The 20,238-nt window shown below is 44.1% G+C and overlaps 1 protein-coding gene across 1 annotated transcript in view; it reads right to left on the bottom strand.

The window, feature by feature from the left end:
- VPS37C (VPS37C subunit of ESCRT-I) overlaps positions 1 to 3,059 on the bottom strand; it is a 30,099-nt gene extending 27,040 nt beyond the window's left edge. The window contains exon 1 of the mRNA XM_043872695.1: positions 2,782 to 3,059. The gene's annotated coding sequence lies outside the window, so the exon portion shown is untranslated. The remainder of the gene's footprint in view (positions 1 to 2,781) is intronic.
- Positions 3,060 to 20,238: the final 17,179 nt, after the last annotated feature.

The raw sequence follows: 20,238 nt of genomic DNA, 5'->3' as shown, positions 1-20,238 counted from the left end.
TAACCTGGTTGTTTTTTCATTGTTGAGTGTAGAAGTTCTTCAAATATTCTGATAGCAATCCATTAGCACTAATTGTTTTTAAGTTGGATTGGCTATATTAATACAACACAAAGTAGATTTCAGGACAAAGAATATTACCAGGGATTAAAAGGGTCATTTCATGATAAAGGAGGTCAATTCATCAAAAGAACCTAACACTCTTAAATGTTTATATGGAACAGTGAATTATAAAAATTCTAATCATATAAAGTACATCCTCCGTTTACAACAAAATTAACTTAGAAATCAATGTTCACTGGAAGGAAGAAGAATAAAGTAATAGTATCATGCTGACTTTCCTCTTTTACTACTTGTAATTCCGCCCAGGAAGGAGCAGATAAATTAGCAAGGCTTACATGTCTTCAATGCTAGGCATACCTGACCTGGGTCATTTGTTTCATTTTCTTGGTTCAGTCTTCCCTCTTCTCCCCACCCTAAACTCCAAGGACTGCACTTGTAAGCCACAGCTAAATCACAAAAATCAAAGCTGTTTGGTGTTTGCTCAAATATTTCACATAAACCAGTGAAAAGGAAAAGAAATGCAGTGAAGCAAACACCTGGTAAATAAACCTCCTTTATAGTCCCCAAACCTCAAAGACACTGTTGCCTGTACAGAGATCTCTCTGTCTGGGGCAACTACGCAGAAATAAACTGGAGCCTTCGGAAAACTCCAAACTCTAAAGAGAAACTAAACAATTTCCGGACAAAGATCCAATCAGATTAAAACAAGGTCTTTGCTGATCTGATTAGGTCAGTCTGGAAAAACCCTACCAGGACTGGACAACAGTGTCCAAGAGATGATTCATACAGCTGGTTACTCTGATGCCCTTTTCACAGCAGATTACATACCAATAAGCAAAAAGACAATAAGAACCCTTAGAAAAAATTTCACTTCCAAGCTCAACAAATCTACAAACTCCTTTTTTGTAAGGCAGTGCTTCCAAACTTGCCTTACAGTAAGAATCACTGAGTTGAAGTGTTAAAAATACAAATTCCTATGTCCTTCTGGGCTTCCCTGGTGGCTCAGTCGGTAAACAATCTGCCTGCAATATGGGAGACCTGGGTTTGATCCCTGGGTTGGAAAGATCCCCTGGAGGAGGGCATGGCAATCCACTCCATTCTTCTTGCCTGGAGAATCCCCACAGACAGAGGAGCCTGGCGGGCTACAGTCCATGGGATTGCAAAAAGCTGGACATGACTGAGCGACTAAGCACAGAACAGCACATGCCCTAGAGAACCTAAGCAAGAATATCTGGAGGTGGGGCTCTATATCTTTGACAAGCATTACAGATGCTTCTTGACGGCCAGCAAATACATTAGCTTGGAAGTAAGGCTCACGGGTTAAAAATCCCAATGTGGTCACTTAATGGCTGCAGCACTCTACCTAACATCTCTGGGTCTCTCTCACTTTATTGGCAAAATGGGCTCACCACCTACCCTGAACTGTTTCCAGAATCCTTATATGTTCACAAAGCCCCTAGAACACTGCCAAAAGCACATACATGGCAGCAAGGTAAGAAATCAGAGCTATTGCTACCTTGAAATAAAACAAAAAAGCCATAGAAGCTGTCCAAATGAAATCTACTGAGAAAATTTTCAATCTAATGGAAACTACAAAGGCATCAAGCCAGATTTCTGGCATGATCTAGAGGGAAAAGCTTTTCTAGGCACTATGACTGCCAAGAATGCTAACTTTCTCACTCCAGGGTTCAGAACTTCACTGCAAGTCCTCACTCCCATCCAGAATCAGAGTTCAGGCCTGTGCAGGGTCAGAGCTTTGGACAATAACCATAAAAAGTCTTTCCTTCCCAAGTCCCCTGTCACCACCACCTCCAGCTCTAGGACCAACAGTCACAGACCAGACAGTCAAGTGGAAGCATCCTAGGTGCACCAGTAGGAGATGGGACTCCTGGGTAAGAGGCAGGTAGCCAATGAAGAGGGTGCGAAAGGCCTCAGTCACCAACAAACAGTATTACTAGGACACTGCCAAAGTCTGTTAAGTCTGTGAAGTTTTCAGAGCTAAGGGTGGACATTCTCAGGGTGAGTGACCCAGATATTGGGCAGCTGAGAAAGCAATGACTTGCTGAAACCCTGAGGTGTAGAGTCAAACATACACAGACACACACACACTCACACACACACACTCTCTCTCTCACCCACCCTCTTGGAACCCAGGAGGAACCAGGCACATCTTGGAGATACACAAGCACCAATGACCTTTGTACCCAGCCGGCCCAGAGCTAGGGATTGGTCAGCGATGCAGGGACAAGAATAGGCTAAGAACAGATCCAAGCTGCAAAGGGCCATCCTCACTGCCCTGGAGAAAGGGCACAACCCGAAGGGTTACAGACCAGAGCGTCACTTGGACCCCACTCTGCAGCCAGACAGCCGCTGGCAAGTTAGACCGCACTCTTAAACCTCTCTCCCCACCTGGACGATGGGCAACCTGGTTCTAGTGTGACCGGCAAGACGCTCAAGTACGGGGTGGAGGGTGAAAAGGGGACAGTGACGGGTGAAGCGCGGCTGGACACCGGACCTGCGCGGGGAGCTCGGGCTCTGCCTCCCTCCCGCGGTCCCACGGCACCGGGCAGGAGCACCGGTCCCGGCGGGAGTCACGAGTCCCTCGCGCCCAATCACCAGCTTCTGTTAGGTGAGGCGGGCACGCCGGGGGACGCGCCGGGAGCGACGGCCAGCGCCGCCCCCATTCCCATCCTCGCCCCTCCCCAGGTCCGACTCACGTACCCCAAGCCGCCTCCGCAGCCGCCACAGCCGTCGGGGCGTTAAATCGCAGCCTAAACCCACATTTCCGGAATCGACGAGGCCCGCCCCCTCCCGCCGGAAGTGACCCCTTCAACGTCCGGGAGCTGGGAGCCGAGTCCACGTCACTCTTTCCGCAGCACGTTGGGCGCGCCGCAGGTCTCTGAGTCACCACGATAGCGTACCCCCCGGCCCCCAGCACCCCGGGGAACACTCGCCGCCACCCGGGGGACCACACCCACGGGAGGGCCCACGAGACCCCTCCCGTGAGATGGGAACTTGGCCCCGCCCCCACAGGCCATTGCCCCGCCCCAGAAGGGACACCGCCCATTGGGCGGAACCCAGGAGGCCCTGGGCGAGTGCGCCTGCGCAGGCATCTGACGCTTCTGTGACAGGAGAGAGATGGTCTCCTTTTGTTTTGTTTTTTTTTTTTTTCAAACAGTGCCTGACCTTGAGGGTGAGGCTCAAAGTGGCCCAAAGGAGACCCGAAAGGAAACGAATGGGATTCCAGCACCAAGGGGATTCCGTCGACGGTCTGAGCTCAGACTTGGGAACCCCCACGCCAGGACTGAAGTCATCAGTGTCCTAAATGTCCCCAAGCAAACAGCAGTGGCTGTCAAACTGGAACTGACTGGCGGGCCCCTAAAACAACTGAGTAGCTTCCTGAAAAGTAACCTGTTTCCCAAGGCCCTCATTCATTCAGTTCAGTCCTTCAGTCATGTCTGACTCTGCGACCACTGTGGACTGCAGCACACCAGGCTTCCCTGACCATTACCAAATCCCGGACCTTGCTCAAACTCAATCCATCGAGTTGGTGATGCCATCCAACCATCTCACCCTCTGTCTTACCTTTCTCCTCCTGCCTTCAATCTTTCCCAGCATCAGGGGCTTTTCCAATGAATCAGTTCTCATCAGGTGGCCAAAGTATTGGAACTTCAGCTTCAGCATCAGTCCTTCCAATGAACATTCAGAGTTGATTTCCTTTATGATTGACTGGTTTGATCTACTTGTTGTCCAGGGGACCCTCAAGAGTCTTCTCCAACACCACAGCCCCAAAGCATCAATTCTTCAGCACTCAGCTTTCTTTGTAGTCCAACTCTCACATCCATATATGACTACTGGAAAAACCATAGCTTTGACTAGAGGGACCTTTGTTGGTAAAGTAATGTCTCTGCTTTTTAATATGCTTTCTAGGTTGGTCGTAACTTTTCTTCCAAGGAACAAGCGTCTTTTAATTTCATGGCTGCAGTCACCATCTGCAGTGATTTTGGAGCCCCCCCCAAAAATAAAGTCTGTCACTGTTTCCACTCTTTCCCCATTTATCTGCTATGAAGTGATGGGATCAGATGCCATGATCTTAGTTTTCTGAGTGTTGAGCTTTAATCCCAACTTTTTCACTCTCCTCTTTCACTTTCATCAAGAGGCTCTTTAGTTCTTCTTCGCTTTCTACCATAAGGGTGGCGTCATCTGCATATTTGAGGTTATTGATGTTTCTCCTGGCAGTCTTGATTCTAGCTTGTGCCTTACCCAGTCCAGCATTTTGCATGATGTGCTCTGCATATAAGTTGAATAAGCAGGGTAACAATATACAGCCTTGAAGTACTTCTTTCTCAATTTGGAAACTGTCCATTGTTCCTTGTCCGGTTCTAACTGTTGCTTCTTGACCTGCATACCTAGTTCTCAGGAGGCAGATCAGGTGGTCTGGTATTCCCTTCTCTTTAAGAATTATCCACAGTTTGTTGTGATCTACACTGTCAAAGGCTTTTGTGTAGTCAGTGAAGCAGAAGTAGTTGTTTTTCTGGAATTCTCTTGCTTTTTTGATGATCCAACAGATGTTGGCAATTTGATATCTGTTTCCTCTGCCAAGGTCCTAGGTTACATTTAGTCCATTCTGTGTGGGTAGTGCTTAAAAAATAACAGGCAACCTTAGACAATAAATCCTCACTTGCCCAGAATCTCTAGGCTGGTGCCCCATGAAGCAAGGCCCTGCTGCTAGCGCCACCTTATCTAGGCAGCTTGTACTCAATAAGCTGACCTGGAGGTGAAGCGGTTCCCTGTTTGCTTCTTAGCAGCCTCCAAAACTGCAGCTTTGTAAAAATGGGGCCCCAGGATGAGAGCTTCTTAGACCAAGGAAATCTTCCAACCAAATTGAAAATCTTATTCGATGTTGAATTAAGACCTGGCACTGTCACCAGCAATACTTTTGGCCTCATTCTCCTCATTTGACTCTTTTTTCATGTTACACCTTTCCTTTCAATGGATACTCTCAAATTTCTTTTTCAAATTCTTGAGAGAGTGGATCTGATTGGCTAAGATAATCACTGTTGGCTATTGAGCTGAGTTTACTCTTTCTATGATGAGTGCCTCATAGATTCTCTCATGGCTCAGATGGTAAAGAGCCTGCCCGCAATGCGGGAGGTGTGAGTTCCATCCCTGGGTCCAGAAGATCCCCTGGAGAAGGAAATGGCAACCCGCTCCAGTAGTCTTGCCTGGGAAATCCCATGGACAGAGGAGCCTGGCAGCTACATACAGTCGATAGGATCACAAAGAGTTGGACACAACTGAGTGACTACACTTTCACTTTCATGAAGAGTCCCTCATAGGCTGCCAGGGATGGGATCAGTGAGGAAGGCCATCTCAGCTACTGCCCCTTCTGGGACACAGGTAGCACTTTTGAGGGATGCTGTGATTGGTTTTGAAAACATTTCACTTTGAACATAATGTCAGCCTGGCTCCCATTGACAGCAGATGCCAGAAGGTTGGGTTGAAATTGTTTCTGGGGGCAGGGAGAGTCAAGACTGTGAATCTTAACCTTTTGTTATCAACATTTTTTTGCAGTATAATTTTTCATTTGGTATTTGTTTTAGAAAATCCTACTGATGGCTTGAGTTTATGTTCTGCAATCCTTTCACTTACTGGTACAATGGTAGGACATGAATATGGACACAGTAGCCTGAGCTAGAGTAGTCATCTTGAACCATGAGGTAACTGTGAGACTAGAGGCCATGCCTGACCACACAACAAAAGAGGGAGCCTGAGCCCTGGCACCATGGAGCGCCTTGCCTCATGACACTGCTGGATGCCCACCTCTGGATTTTTATACGAAAGGAAGTAAACCACCTTTGTAAGCCACTGTTGTTTTAGGTTTTCCTATCACTGACGTTCTTTAGAATGTCATTCATATACTCCACTTTTGGAAAGCCCCTTTGGTACCCCCAAGACTTGGTAAGTGCCCCCTTGTATGTTCTTCAATTTCTTCACACTCCCCCCCCCCTTTTTTCTTTTTAGTATTTGCTGCATTTTTCTGTAATTGAACATTCACTCTCTGTAGATGGAAACTTCTCTGTGGTAGGAAGACACTATTCTATACATCTTTTCACACAGATCCGAGAACTCCTGAGACTGACAGCAATATCCTGTGAATGTGACAGACACAGTGATCCCACTGAGGGTGTTGAGAGGAAATGACAAGGGCTGCTCTCTGAATCAACTTGGTCACTGCCAAGTATCTTAGGGTGGGGTGGGGAGAGTAATGCTGGCCCTGCTGAATAAGTAAAGATAGAGAATTAGGGCAAAGGAGGGAGGGGACAAACTTGGCACAAAATTCAGGTCATCTGAGGCAGATGGCATTAGAAAAGCCTGCTCTTCCTAGCTTGTTTCTTCTTATTTTCCACTTCTGGCTCTTTTCAGCCTCCCCACTCTCTATGACCCAGGTCCCCTATCACTTGCACCCATGTTCCCATACACCAGTCCTCAAATATTTCTAGTTTTCCTATTCAGACTGACCCTGACACAGGCAAAAAGTGAGAAAGAGAAAGTGAAGACAGCTCCTTACTATCTTCTCTTGTTCATTCACTCCACATACATACACTGAATACCTGTACTGTTAGACCTGTGGATGCAAAAGTGAACACACCATCCCCAGGTTCAAGGAAGTCACCTTCTTGGTTGGGACTTTAGAGGAAACAAGATATCTCCCTATTCTAGCCATCTCAGTCCTTCAGATGACCTTGATCAGGAACAGAATACATATTAAAGTGGTCATTCTGTTTCTATCTGCTTCTCAATACTGAATCTCCTCAATACTGAATCTTGTTATGCTGGTGAACCCTGATACTGGGAAAGACTGAAGGCAAGAGGAGAAGGGGATGATAGAGGACAAGACGGTTGAATGGCATCTCAATGGACATGAGTTTGAGCAAGCTCCGGGAGATGGTGAAGGACAGGGAAGCCTGGCGTGCTGCAGTCCATGGGATTGCAAAGAGTTGGGCATAACTGAGTGACTGAAAAACAACAAATGCTGGTGGACTGGATGAAGATATGATGTGAACAGAAGTAAGGAAGGTGAGACAGGCAGGTCAGAATGTGAGGTAACAAAGACAAGATACTTAAGAAGCTGAGATATTGAGAAAGACTTGCAACCTGAGTTGGAAAAGCAGTTTTCCAAAAGAAGTTTGACTGTGTGGTAGATTTAATCCCCAATTCAGTGCTCAGGAGATCTCCAGTGAAGACTTGGTCTTTTCTATTTGTCCCGTGATATCTCAGGTCAGATCCACGTAGCTGTTTCTCATTTTGCTCCTCCCTAGTGACTCCCACACTGTGCCTTGCATTTCGGCCTGATCCATCTTTTTGGATGGATCTTTTGTGTCTCTTGAGGCAGGGGGTGTAGCTACTTATGAAATTGCCATTCTCAGGTTATTTTTAAAAACAGAATGCCTTCTGTTGTATAGCCATGTGCCCAGTAGCTACAAGATTGCATTTCCCACCCTCCTTTGCTCTTAGTCATGACTGGTGACTTTGTGATATAAGCAGACCTGTAAGAAGGATTTCTTGGAAGACTGCCTTCAAAGAGCTGATTCAGTTGAGAGATGAGTCTCTTTCCTTCCCCACCTTCATCTTAACTGTTGTCTGGACTTCAGATATGATGGTTGGAACTCCTGCAGTTGTACTGGCCCATCATGTGACCTTGGAGATGGAAACTAGGCAAGCTCTGGATGGCCCACATCCAGACTTCTTTTTGTGGGAGAAAAAAAAATAAAATTTTATCTTCTTAAAGATACTGATGTTTTGGGTTTTTTGCAATGTGCATCCAAACTTAAACCTGACACTATATGTGCTTAATATTGTAAGGCTTTATTATTATTTATTAGTTGGATTTGATCAATAAGTTCAGTTCAGTTGCTCAGTCTTGTCCGACTCTTTGCAACCCCATGGACTGCAGCACACCAGGCTTCCCTGTCCATCACCAACTCCCAGAGCTTGCTCAAACTCATGTCCATCGAGTTGGTGATGCCATCCAACCATCTCATTCTCTGTCGTCCCGTTCTCCTCCTGCCTTCAGTCTTTCCCAGAATCAGGGGCTTTCCCAATGAATCAGTTCTTCTCATCATTTGGCCAAAGTATTGGAGCTTCAGGTTCAGCATCAGTCCTTCCAAAGAATATTCAGGACTGGTTTCCTTTAGGATTGACTAATTTGATCTCCTTGCAGTCCAAGGGACTCTCAAGAGTCTTCTCCAGCACCACAGTTCAAAAGCATCAATTCTTTGGCACTCAGCTTACTTTATAGTCCAACTCTCACATCCATTCACAACTACTAGAAAAACAATAGCTTTGTCTAGACCTTTGTTGGCAAAGTTATGTCTCTGCTTTTTAATATGCTGTGTAGGTTTGTCATAACTTTTCTTGTAAGGAGCAAGCATCTTTTAATTTCATGGCTGTAGTCACCATCTGTGGTTATTTTGGAGCCCAGAGAAATAAAGTTTCTCACTGTTTCCATTGTTTTCCCATTTTTGCCATGAAGTGATGGGACTGGATGCCATGATCTTGGTTTTTTGAATGTTGAGTTTTAAGCCAACTTTTTCATTTTATTCTTGCACTTTCATTAAGAGGCTCTTTAGTTCTTCTTCATTTTTTTTGCCATAAGGGTAGTGTCATCTGCATATATGAGGTTATTGATATTACTCCCAACAATCTTGATTCCAGCTTGTGCTTCATCCAGTCTGGCATTTCTCATGATGTACTCTGCATATAAGTTAAATAAGCAGGTTGACAATGTACAGCCTTGATGTATTCCTTTCCTAATTTGGTCAATAAATTTATATTTAAATTTCTTTCCTTTATGTTTTTTGTTACATTTATTTATAAACTGCATACATACCTAATCCTATATAAATGCAGAGTTGCAATTACAAGCATGTTTTCTAATAGATTTTGGACTTCTTTCTTTTTTTTGGCTTGGTTTCCCCACTTATTAAGAGCCTTGTATATGCCCTGCCATATAAATCCCTCTCATCTAAATCTGAATCTACAGGTCAAAACAGGCTGAGAGCAGGGTGGGGAGAACCAAAGACAGACAAAGCAAAGGGACATGAATGAAGGGTGGCGGCCCTTGTTGCTCGTTGTGAATGTTCTGCAGTAGGATCACATGCCTCTGCCCTTCTGTGTACCCACCATCCCCAGGTTTGCCACGACCATGGAAGTTACTTCAGCCAGTGGAGTTTGAGTAGAAGTGATATGTCACTTCCAAGTGGAACCCTTTAAGAAACAGAGCCCAATTTGCCACACACTCCCTTCCCCTATATCCAGAGGGAGCCTCCACCCGCTTTCCTCCCTGAGAGAGTGTGATGAGCAGGGCTCCCTGTCCACAAAGTCAGATGTGAGTGAGAAATAAACCTCAGTTATGTCAAGACTTTGAGGTTTGGGGGTTTTATGTCTTCATAGTGTAACTCAGTTTCTCTCCACTTAAACAGGAGGGTATAACAGGCACTCCTAATTGTCTCCTTCTTCATTTGGTAACTAAACCCCTAGACTAGGGCCACCCAGCTAAAAAGTTCATTTCCTAGCCTCTATGACTTGATTGTGGCCAATGAAAAATGAGTGGAAGTGAGTTTATAACTTTTGGTTGTGGCCTTTAATGAAAGGGGCATATCTCCCTTCTGTCCTCCTAGCTGGAATGCAGATGTAATAACAGGAGCTGGAGCAGCCATGTTAGACCAGAGGTGAGTATCACATGTGGAAGATGGCAAAGCAGCAAGAAAAAACTGGGTCCCCATCACTGTGGAGTGACCTGGACTATTACTGCATGAAAGAGAAATGGAAGTGTATTCTATTGAAGGCAATGTTATTTAGGCTTTGATTACAACAGTTGAGCCTGTAACCTAACACTCATGATCTATTAACAAATCTCTGTGTTAACTTTGCTTTGACAATTAGAGTCTGATGGATACAGACAAGATCTCACATGGACTTACAAGTGAGTCAACTAAGATCCCTGCATTCTGGAACCTGTGGTCTAGCATGGACTTCAGAAACTCAAGCAAGGACAAAGCTACATAGCCGAGACAGCATTAAGATGCTGTAGGAAGACTTGGAAGGGGAACCTATATCACTTGGGGTTTCAGGGGGGTTGCCTAAAGAAGGGGGTCATCTTAGGTCATTTGCCCTAGAGTAGCCCATGATGCCAGGTTTCCTGTACAAGTGATTTATTTCAGAGATCTTCCCGAGAAACCAGTGAGGGCACAGGGAAAGCAGGACAGGAAAATGGATGAAACCGAGCCTTGTGTGATATCATGGAAGTCTTGGAGAGGGGAACTGTAGCCTGCTCCCACAGGCAGCTCTGGAACATAAGTTGTGCCTCAAACATGCCCTGATCCAACGCTCGGGAGCTGGGCTTTCACACTCCCACTGGCTCCTATCTCTCAGCCTTCAACTAATGACCATCCACTGTCTATGGGCTCTTGTATGAGATCCTCCAAAGTCAAAGGTGCCCACTAGAAGCCAAAGAACATCAAAGCCAGGGAAAAGGCAACTTCAGATAATGTTGAATTGCTCTGCATTTGCTCTGCCGGCTCCAGCATCACATCAGGAATCCCATGAGGAAAAAGAGCCCATTCTAATCTTTAGAAGAAACCTATCTTTTTAAAATTTAACTTTTATTTTATATTGGGGTATATATGAGTTACAATATTATGTTAGTTTCAGGTATACAGCAAAGCAATTTGGTTATTTTTATATATCCATTCTTTTTAAGATTCTTTTCCCATATAAGTTACTACAGAATATTGAGTAGACTAGACTTTCCTGTGCTATAGAATAGCTCTTTTTTGATTTCATACTTTACATATATTAGTGCTTTATATATATATATTACTTCATACATATGTATTATATATAATGCATATAATAATATATAAACATATTAAAATATATTATATAAATATATAAATATAATATATATTACTTTATATATATTAGCCCCAAACTCTCAATTTATCCCTCACCCCCTCCACCTTTCCTCTTTGGTTGCCATAAATTTGTTTTTGAAGGCTATTTCTGTTTTGAAGAAATCATTCCTGATGAACCAGGATGATATATCAGCTGGAGTAAGGGTGCACTTCACCCCAATGGAAAGCATTTCACCCTAGCATTTAAGTCCCCCATAAAGCTTGCATGCGCACACACACACACACACTTAAACCTTTTTTAACAGCATGATGCATGAACTGGTGTAATTATTGATAAAATGCTCAGCCAAGACATTCGAGGCTCGGTATCTAGTTTGGGTACCCTTTGGTGTTACACTGCAGCCCTGCATATTTCCATCCCCATTGACCTTGGCATTGGCTGTGATAAGGCTCCAGAAGGACAAAGAAAACTCCCCAGCCACTCAGGCCAGATGGATGTAAGAAGGAAAAAACAGCTCTCTTCCAGGCAGCAGTCCCAAGGCAGCCCCGAGAGCAGCCGCAGGTCAGACAGCTTCTGCTCGCCTTGCTCAGGCCTGGAGGCCCACAGTGTAGCCCATTCATTCCACAGCTGGACAGCTCTCCACAGCATTCACACAGCTCTCCAGAGGCTGACTCATGGCTCCAACTGCCTGAGTTCCAGTCCTTAGTTTGTCACTAAACTCCCTTGGTCTACAGCAACTTTTCCTGATGGCTTGGTGCATAAAGAATCTGCCCGCAATGCAGGAGACACAGGAGATGTGCATTTGATCCCTGGGTGGGAAGATCCCCGGGAGGAGGAAATGTCAACCCACTTCTGTATTCTTGCCTGAAAAATCCCATGGACAGAGGAGCCTGGCAGGCTACAGAGTCAGACATACCTGAGCGACTCAGTACGCATGCACACATTTTTGCTGAAGTATTTTGAGGAAGAGATTACCATTTCACAAAGTATCAGTCAGTTCAGTTCAGTCACTCAGTCGTGTCCGACTCTTTGCAACCCCATGAATCGCAGCACGCCAGGCCTCCCTGTCCATCACCAACTCCTGGAGCTTACTCAAACTCATGTCCATTGAGTCGGTGATGCCATCCAGCCATCTCATCCTCTGTTGTCCCCTTCTCCTCCTGCCCCCAACCTCTCCCAGCATTGGGGTCTTTTCCAATGAGTCCACTCTTCGCATGAGGTGGCCAAAGTACTAGAGTTTCAGTTTCAGCATCAGTTTTTCCAGTGAACACCCAGGACTGATCTCCTTTAGGATGGACTGGTTGGATCTCCTTGCAGTCCAAGGGGACTCTCAAGAGTCTTCTCCAACACCACAGTTCAAAAGCATCAATTCTTCGGTGCTCAGCTTTCTTCAGAGTCCAACTCTCACATCCATACATGACTACTGGAAAAACCATAGCCTTGACTAGACAGATCTTTGTTTCACAAAGTATAAACAACCACAATGCTATTTTGTTCCAAACAAAAGTAACATCTAGTATCCTGTCCATGTCCAATCCTCTAAAAAAAAAAAAAAAAAAGACTTTTCAGTTTGTTAATTCAAATCAGAATCTAGAGAATGGACACGTATTGCATTTGGTTGTTGTCTTTAAAGACTTTAAATAAGTAACAGTCTCCCCTCCTTTTATGTCATTTATTTGTTTAAAATATTTGAGGAGGTGAGGTTATTTGTCTTATAGAATGTCCCAAGTACTGGCTTTAGAGCAGGGGCCCACAACCCCCTGGCTGTAGACCAGTACTGGTCCTTCAGTCCTTGGTCTATTAGGAACCAGACCCACAGCAGGAGGTGAGCAGCAGGCCAGTGAATGAGGCTTCATCTGTGTTTATAGCTGCTCCCCATCACTCTCTCATCACCCCCAGATGGAACAGTCTAGTTCCAGGAAAACAAGCTCAGGGCTCCCACTGATATTGCATTATGGTGAGTTGTATAATTATTTCATTATATATCACAATGTAATAATAATAGAAATAAAATGCACAATAAATGTAATGCCCTTGAATCATCCCCAAACCATCCCCACATCTCCTCCTCCTCCTGCTGCCACCCCATGCCCCCCTACCCCAGCCTCAACCAGTCCTTGGAAAAATTGTCTTCCAGGAAACCAGACCCTGTTGCCAAAAAGATTAGGGACTGCTGATTTAGAGGATTGCCACTCTGTTCCTCTATCTGTGTATTTCCCCGCAAACTGGTAGTTAGATCTAGTCATGAGTTGAAAATTTTTCATTGGAATATTTCATACAGAGCTCCATATATTTCTTGTGGCACCACTTCAAGAGGCTCATAACTTCTAGTTGATCCACTTTGATAGATGCTGAGATGCTGTGGGTCCTGATGTCAAACTCGTACACCCATTTATAAATTTCCCCTTTGAGTTTTCATCCTATGGTTTTAGTGTCCATTGATGACCTTTGCCTAGATCTACTCTTTCATGAGGATGTTGCAAAACAATGATTTGCTGTTTCTACCACTCCTTCTGAATTTAATTCCTAGAATTCTTCAATTAAAAAGAGTATTCCTTCAACTATGTGTAGTTACATGAAATATGCTTCACAGCAACAAAAATAGCATAAATATTGATGATTATTTCCCTTTCTCAATGGTCAAAATAATGAGTTGGTACCACTGTGATCTGTCACAGTGACAATTTAGATTGTTGTCTATTACCATTTGGAACTACTGGATTTTTATATATTTGCTGTGATGCTAAAATTGTCCCACCTTTGATCTTTTCATATGGATTCGTAAACTTTGTCTGACCTCTTATGGTCTTTGAAGGTCCTCAACTTTCTGGTCCTTCAAGATTCCCAGGCTTATCTTCTGCATTTCTTGGTCCAGCCCTGAAGTCAACCATTTCTTCAAAAATTTCTGCATGTTCTAGTGAGAAATGGTAATTAGAGGCCACAAGCTATGCCTCAGGATAGTCACAGTTAGCACATTGCCATTGCTTCGAGGCTTTTTAGTGGTCAGCCTGAAGAAGTGCAGATATTCTGTAAAGAAAAAAAAAAAAAGGAAAAGAACTAATGGGTACAAACTTATTTTTCCAAGTTTAAAGACTGTAGGCTTCCACTTACACCTTTTTGTTTTATACTTAAACATCTTTTCCCTATCCACTGAAAGTCTTGCTTCAGAACAACATTAACATTAATTACTTATTTGCTTTAACCTGTAACATAAAACATGATACTTTCAAAATAACAGTAGAACTATCACCAGCCATAAGGTATTGGATACAGCCTCACATTTCTTTGGATTTTTGAATTTGTTTTGGAGGGAGGGTGCTTTTCTTTGTTTCTCTTTGCCCTTAGAAGTACTCTACTCTGAACACAGAGTCAAAATCCTGCATTTAAAATCCTCTTAAATAATGTTTTGTTCTGTGCAACTGTGTCACCAGCTTGAAACAATTAGGTTCATTTGTCTTAGTTTGTTCTCAGTTTTGACAGATATACTTTTCTATTTTTGATACTATATGTTTGCAAAGTCAAACTATAAAACAAGAAAAAAAACTGACTTCTGTCTCTGCCCCTCCTCCATAAATTACGATTTTTATTGGTTTTGGTTTAGTTTTCCACTCTTTCTTATTGAATATAGACATGCATGTGTATGTAAAAGCAACAAACTATAAGTACTTTTCTGGTCCCTCTGTTTTAAAAACTAAACAGTGCACCCTGAAGATCTCACCCATTCCCCGCCTCCCTCCATCCACATCACACCCAGGTGTTGGGATGCCCTGTGCCTTAATCCACACTCCCGGGTGGATGGTGACTTCAGGTCTGTTTCTGATCTTCTGCTTTTACAAACAATGTTGCAGTGAGTAGCTTGTGCATCTGGATTTTTTGTATTCTTGCCAGTGAATCTTTGGGATAATTTCCTAGTAGCAGAATTGCTGAGGTAAATGGTATTTGTGTGTGTCATTTGCTAGGTGCTGTCAAATTCCTTCTGTAGCGATTGAGTCACAAAAACTGAAACTTAACAATTTGTAAAAACTGAGGGTTAAGACAAATCACCCCAACTATCACTGACCTGGTGACTAAAACCCTCCTGTTGTTTTATGAAAGGGACAGGCCTGGATAGATACCAGGCAGGAACACTCAGGACCAGGGAGTCCTGGAAGGAGACATAAAAATCCAGGACTTTATTTTGGCTGGAATAACAGTTTAACAGGTAGCCCTGTTCATCTCAGGCTGAGCTGGAGTTCTGATTGGTCTTTTTTGTCTTCTTTGATAGATAAGAAGCTTCAAAATTAGTTCATTGTATATTTGGTTTGGCAGACAAAGTGTTTCAAGGCATGACCCCACTATTGGGGAATTACATCAGCTGCTGAGCAAATGGACATTAATAAACTTGTTGGTTTATATGACCCTTGTAAATTTTTTTTTTAACAAATGGAAGAAAAATTAACATGGTTAAAATGCATTGAGCCTCTTATTCAGTCTATTAACGTGAACTGAATCCTCTCTCTGTCTCATCTCTACACCTACCTCTTTGTTGTTATTGTTGTTTAGTTCTAAGTCATGTCTAACTCTTTGAGACCCCATGGACTGTAGCTGCCAGGCTCCTCTCTCCATGGGAATTCCCAGGCAAGATTACTGGAGTGGGTTGCTGTTTCTTCCTCCAGGGGATCTTTCTGACCCAGGGATTGAACCCATGTCTCCTGCATTGGCAGGTGGATGCTTCACCACTGAACCACCAGGGAAATGACTCCCACTCTAAGCTAGACATAAAAACCCACACAATTTGCAGGCTGAATCAAGCACACAGTTGTTGGAGGTTTAGATTTCACTATGTTTTTTGAAAAAAGAAAATTAGTTGCTAACATTTAAAATCAGACATTTTCTGTAAATATTGAGATTCTGATTTCTCCTGAAAACTGGGCCAATCAGCCCACTTTCCAGCATGGCAGCCTCTGCTTGGAGCTGAGAGGCTGCCCCCAGTAGTAGGGCATGTGCTGCCCAGTGTCCTGGATGTCTGCCCAGCCCTTCCATTCATTTCTCTTGCCTCCTGGGCCGGGAGTTTGTGAGAACTGCCCTCCACTGCTAACTCCCTGAAGATAAGGACCACCTGTATGTTACTTGACTTCAGGGGCGGCGGCCAAGAAGAGCTACCCCGCACTAAAGGTCAGGGGCGGTGGCCGAGAGAAGCTACCCCACATCCAAGGTAAGGAGCAGCGGCTGCACTTTGCTGGGGCAGTCGTGAAGAGAGTTCCCATGTCCAAGATAAGTGAAACCCAAGTAAGATGGTAGGCACTGAGAGAGGGGCTCAGAGGGCAGACAGACTGAAACTACAATCACAGACAACTAACCAGTCTGATCACATGGACCACAACCTTGTCTAACTCAGTGAAACTAAGCCATGCCATGTGGGGCCACCCAAGATGGACGGGTCATGGTGGAGAGGTCTGACAGAATGTGGCCCACTGGAGAAGGGAATGGCAAACCACTTCAGTATTCTTGGGAACGCCATGAACAGTACAAAAAGGCAAAAAGATAGGACACTGAGAGATGAACTCCCCACGTCGGTAGGTGCCCAATATGCTACTGGAGATGAGTGGAGAAATAACTCCAGAAAGAATGAAAGGATGGAGCCAAAGCAAAAACAACACCCAGTTGTGAATGGGACTGGTGATAGAAGCAAGGTTTGATGCTGTAAAAAGCAATATTGCATAGGAACCTGGAATGTTAGGTCCATCAATCAAGGCAAATTGGAAGTGGTCAAACAGGAGATGACAAGAGTGAACATCGATGTTGTAGGAGTCAGTGAACTAAGATGGACTGGAATGAGTGAATTTAACTCAGATGGCCATTATATCTACTACTGCAGGCAGGAATCCCTTAGAAGAAATGGAGTAGCCATCATAGTCAACAAAAGAGTCCAAAATGCAGTACTTGGATGCAGTCTCAAAAATGACAGAATGATCCCTGTTCATTTCCAAGGCAAACCATTTAATATCACGGTAATCCAAGTCTACCCCCCAACCAGTAACGCTGAAGAAGCTGAAGTTGAACAGTTCTATGAAGACCTACAAGACCTTCTAGAACTAACACCCCAAAAAGATGTTCTTTTCATTATAGGGGACTGGAATGCAAAAGTAGGAAGTCAAGAAACACCTGGAGTAACAGGCAAATTTGGCCTTGGAGTACAGAATGAAGCAGGGCAAAGGCTAATGGAGTTTTGCCAAGAGAACGCACTGGTCATAGCAAACATTCTCTTCCAGCAACACAAGAGAAAACTCTACACATGGACATCACCAGATGGTCAACACTGAAATCAGATTGATTATATTCTTTGCAGCCAAAGATGGAGAAGCTCTATACCGTCAGCAAAAACAAGACCGGGAGCTGACTGTGGCTCGGATCATGAACTCCTTATGCAAAATTCAGACTTAAATTGAAGATAATAGGGAAAACCACTAGACCATTCAGGTATGACCTAAATCAAATCCCTTTTGACTATAAAGTGGAAGTGAGAAATAGATTTAAAGGACTAGGTCTGATAGAAACAGTGCCTGATGAACTATGGAGGGAGGTTTGTGACACTGTACAGGAGACAGGAATCAAGATCATCCCCAAGAAAAAGAAATGCAAAAAAGCAAAATGGCTGTCTGAGGAGGCCTTACAAATAGCTGTGAAAAGAAGGGAAGTGAAAAGCAAAGGAGAAAAGGAAAGATATTTCCATTTGAATGCAGAGTTCCAAAGAACAGCAAGGAGAGATAAGAGAGCCTTCCTCAGCGATCAATGCAAAGAAATAGAGGAAAACAATAGAATGGGAAAGACTAGAGATCTCTTCAAGAAAATTAGAGATACCAAGGGAACATTTCATGCAAAGATGGGCTCAATAAAGGACAGAAATGGTATGGACCTAACAGAAGCAGAGATATTAGGAAGAGGTGGCAAGAATACACAGAACTGTACAAAAAAGATCTTCATGACCCAGATAATCACGATGGTGTGATCATTCACCTAGAGCCAGACATCCTGGAATGTGAAGTCAAGTGGGCCTTAGAAAGCATCACTATGAACAAAGCTAGTGGATGTAATGGAATTCCAGTTGAGCTATTTCAAATCCTTAAAGACGATGCTGTGAAAGTGCTGCACTCAATACGGCAGCAAATTTGGAAAACTCAGCAGTGGCCACAGGGCTGGAAAAGGTCAGTTTTCATTCCAATCCCAAAGGTAATATCAAAGAATGCTCGAACTACTGCACAATTGCACTCGTCTCACATACTAGTAAAGTAATGCTCCAAATTCTCCAAGCCAGGCTTCAGCAATACTTGAACAGTGAACTTCCAGGTGTTCAAGCTGGTTTTAGAAAAGGCAGAGGATCCAGGGATCAAATTGCCAACATCTGCTGGATCATAAAAAAAGCAAGAGAGTTCCAGAAAAACATCTATTTCTGCTTTCTTGACCATGCCAAAGCCTTTGACTGTGTGGATCACAATAAACTGTGGGAAATTCTGATATAGATGGGCATACCAGACCACTTGACCTGCCTCTTGAGAAACATGTATGTAGGTCAGGAAGCAACAGTTAGAACTGGGCATGGAACAACAGACTGGTTCCAAACAGGAAAAGGAGTAAGTCAAGGCTGTATATTGTCACCCTGCTTATTTAACTTATATGCAGAGTACATCATGAGAAATGCTGGGCTGGATGAAGCACAAGCTGGAATCAAGATTGCCGGGAGAAATATCAATAACCTCAGATATGCAGATGACACCACCCTTATGGCAGGAAGTGAAGAAGAATTAAAGAGCCTCTTGATGAAAGTGAAAGAGGACGGTGAAAAAGTTGGGTTAAAGCTCAACATTCAGAAAACTAAGATCATGGCATCCAGTCCCATCACTTCATGGCAAATAGATGGGAAAACAGTGGAAACAGTGGCTGACTTTATTTTTCTGGGCTCTAAAATCATTGCTGATGGTGATTGCAGCAATGAAATTAAAAGACGCTTACTCCTTGGAAGGAAAGTTATGACCAACCTAGAGAGCATATTAAAAAGCAGAGACATTACTTTGCCAACAAAGGTCCGTCTAGTCAAAGCTATGGTTTTTTCAGTGGTCATGTATGGATGTGAGAGTTGGACTATAAAAAAAGCCGAGCGCTGAAGAATTGATGCTTTTGAACTGTGGTGTTGGAGAAGACTCTTGAGAGTCCCTTGAACAGCAAGGAAATCCGACCAGTCCATCCTGAAGGAGATCAATCCTAAGTGTTCATTGGAAGGACTGATGCTGAAGCTGAAACTCCAGGACTTTCGCCACCTGATGCAAAGAGCTAACTCATTTGAAAAGACCCTGATGCTGGGAAAGATTGAGGGCAGGAGGAGAAAGGGACGACGGAGGATGAGATGGTTGGATAGCATCATTGACTTGATGGACATGGATTTGGGCGGACTCCGGGAGTTGGTGATGGACAGGGAGGCCTGGCATGCTGTGGTTCATGGGGTCGCAAAGAGTCGGACACAAATGAGCAACTGAACTGAACTGAAGTGAACCCATACTCCAGCACACAGGGTTCTCTTTTCACGTTTGTTGGCTGATATGAAGTATCTTGTGGATGCCTACATCACACTTCTTCCAATACTGAAACTGTAACTGTAATACTGCTCTAGTCTAGACCTTTGACACAGACTGGCATCAAAGGTGCCCCTGATCTATGCCATCTGTCCCAATACCTGAAGTCACTCATATGTCACTGGGCTGTCCCTAAATTCTTCACTTTGCCATTTGAGCTCTTTTTCTTCTAGCAACCTCCTCCCCAACTAGGAGCGCCATACACATCTCGTGAAGTTGCTTGGAAGGCCAGGCACATCTTGTGACCTCATGAGGTCATGAATGTCTAGCATGGCCCCCAGCATCTACTCTTATCATGTTAATAGCAGTGTTTTTTCTCCAAGTTGGAAAGAGTCTCCCCACCCTTAGATAGTCTGTGCTCTTCAGTTTGTTTTTTGGCCAAGCCCCTGGAAGAGATTGGAGAAGGCAATGGCAACCCACTCCAGTATTCTTGCCCGGAGAATCCCGTGGATGGAGGAGCCTGGTAGGCTGCAGTCCATGGGGTCACGAAGAGTCGGACACGACTGAGTGACTTCACTTTCACTTTCATGCATTGGAGAAGGAAATGGCAACCCATTCCAGTGTTCTTGCCTGGAGAATCCCAGGGATGGCAGAGCCTGGTGGGGTCACACAGAGTTGGACAGGACTGAAGCGACTTAGCAGTAGCAAGGAA

The sequence above is a fragment of the Cervus elaphus genome, chromosome 2 (genome assembly GCF_910594005.1).
Source record: "Cervus elaphus chromosome 2, mCerEla1.1, whole genome shotgun sequence".
Taxonomy (NCBI): Eukaryota; Metazoa; Chordata; class Mammalia; order Artiodactyla; family Cervidae; genus Cervus; species Cervus elaphus.
The sequence above is the reverse complement of the archived record's forward strand: the minus strand, read 5'-3'. Positions and strand labels throughout refer to the sequence as shown.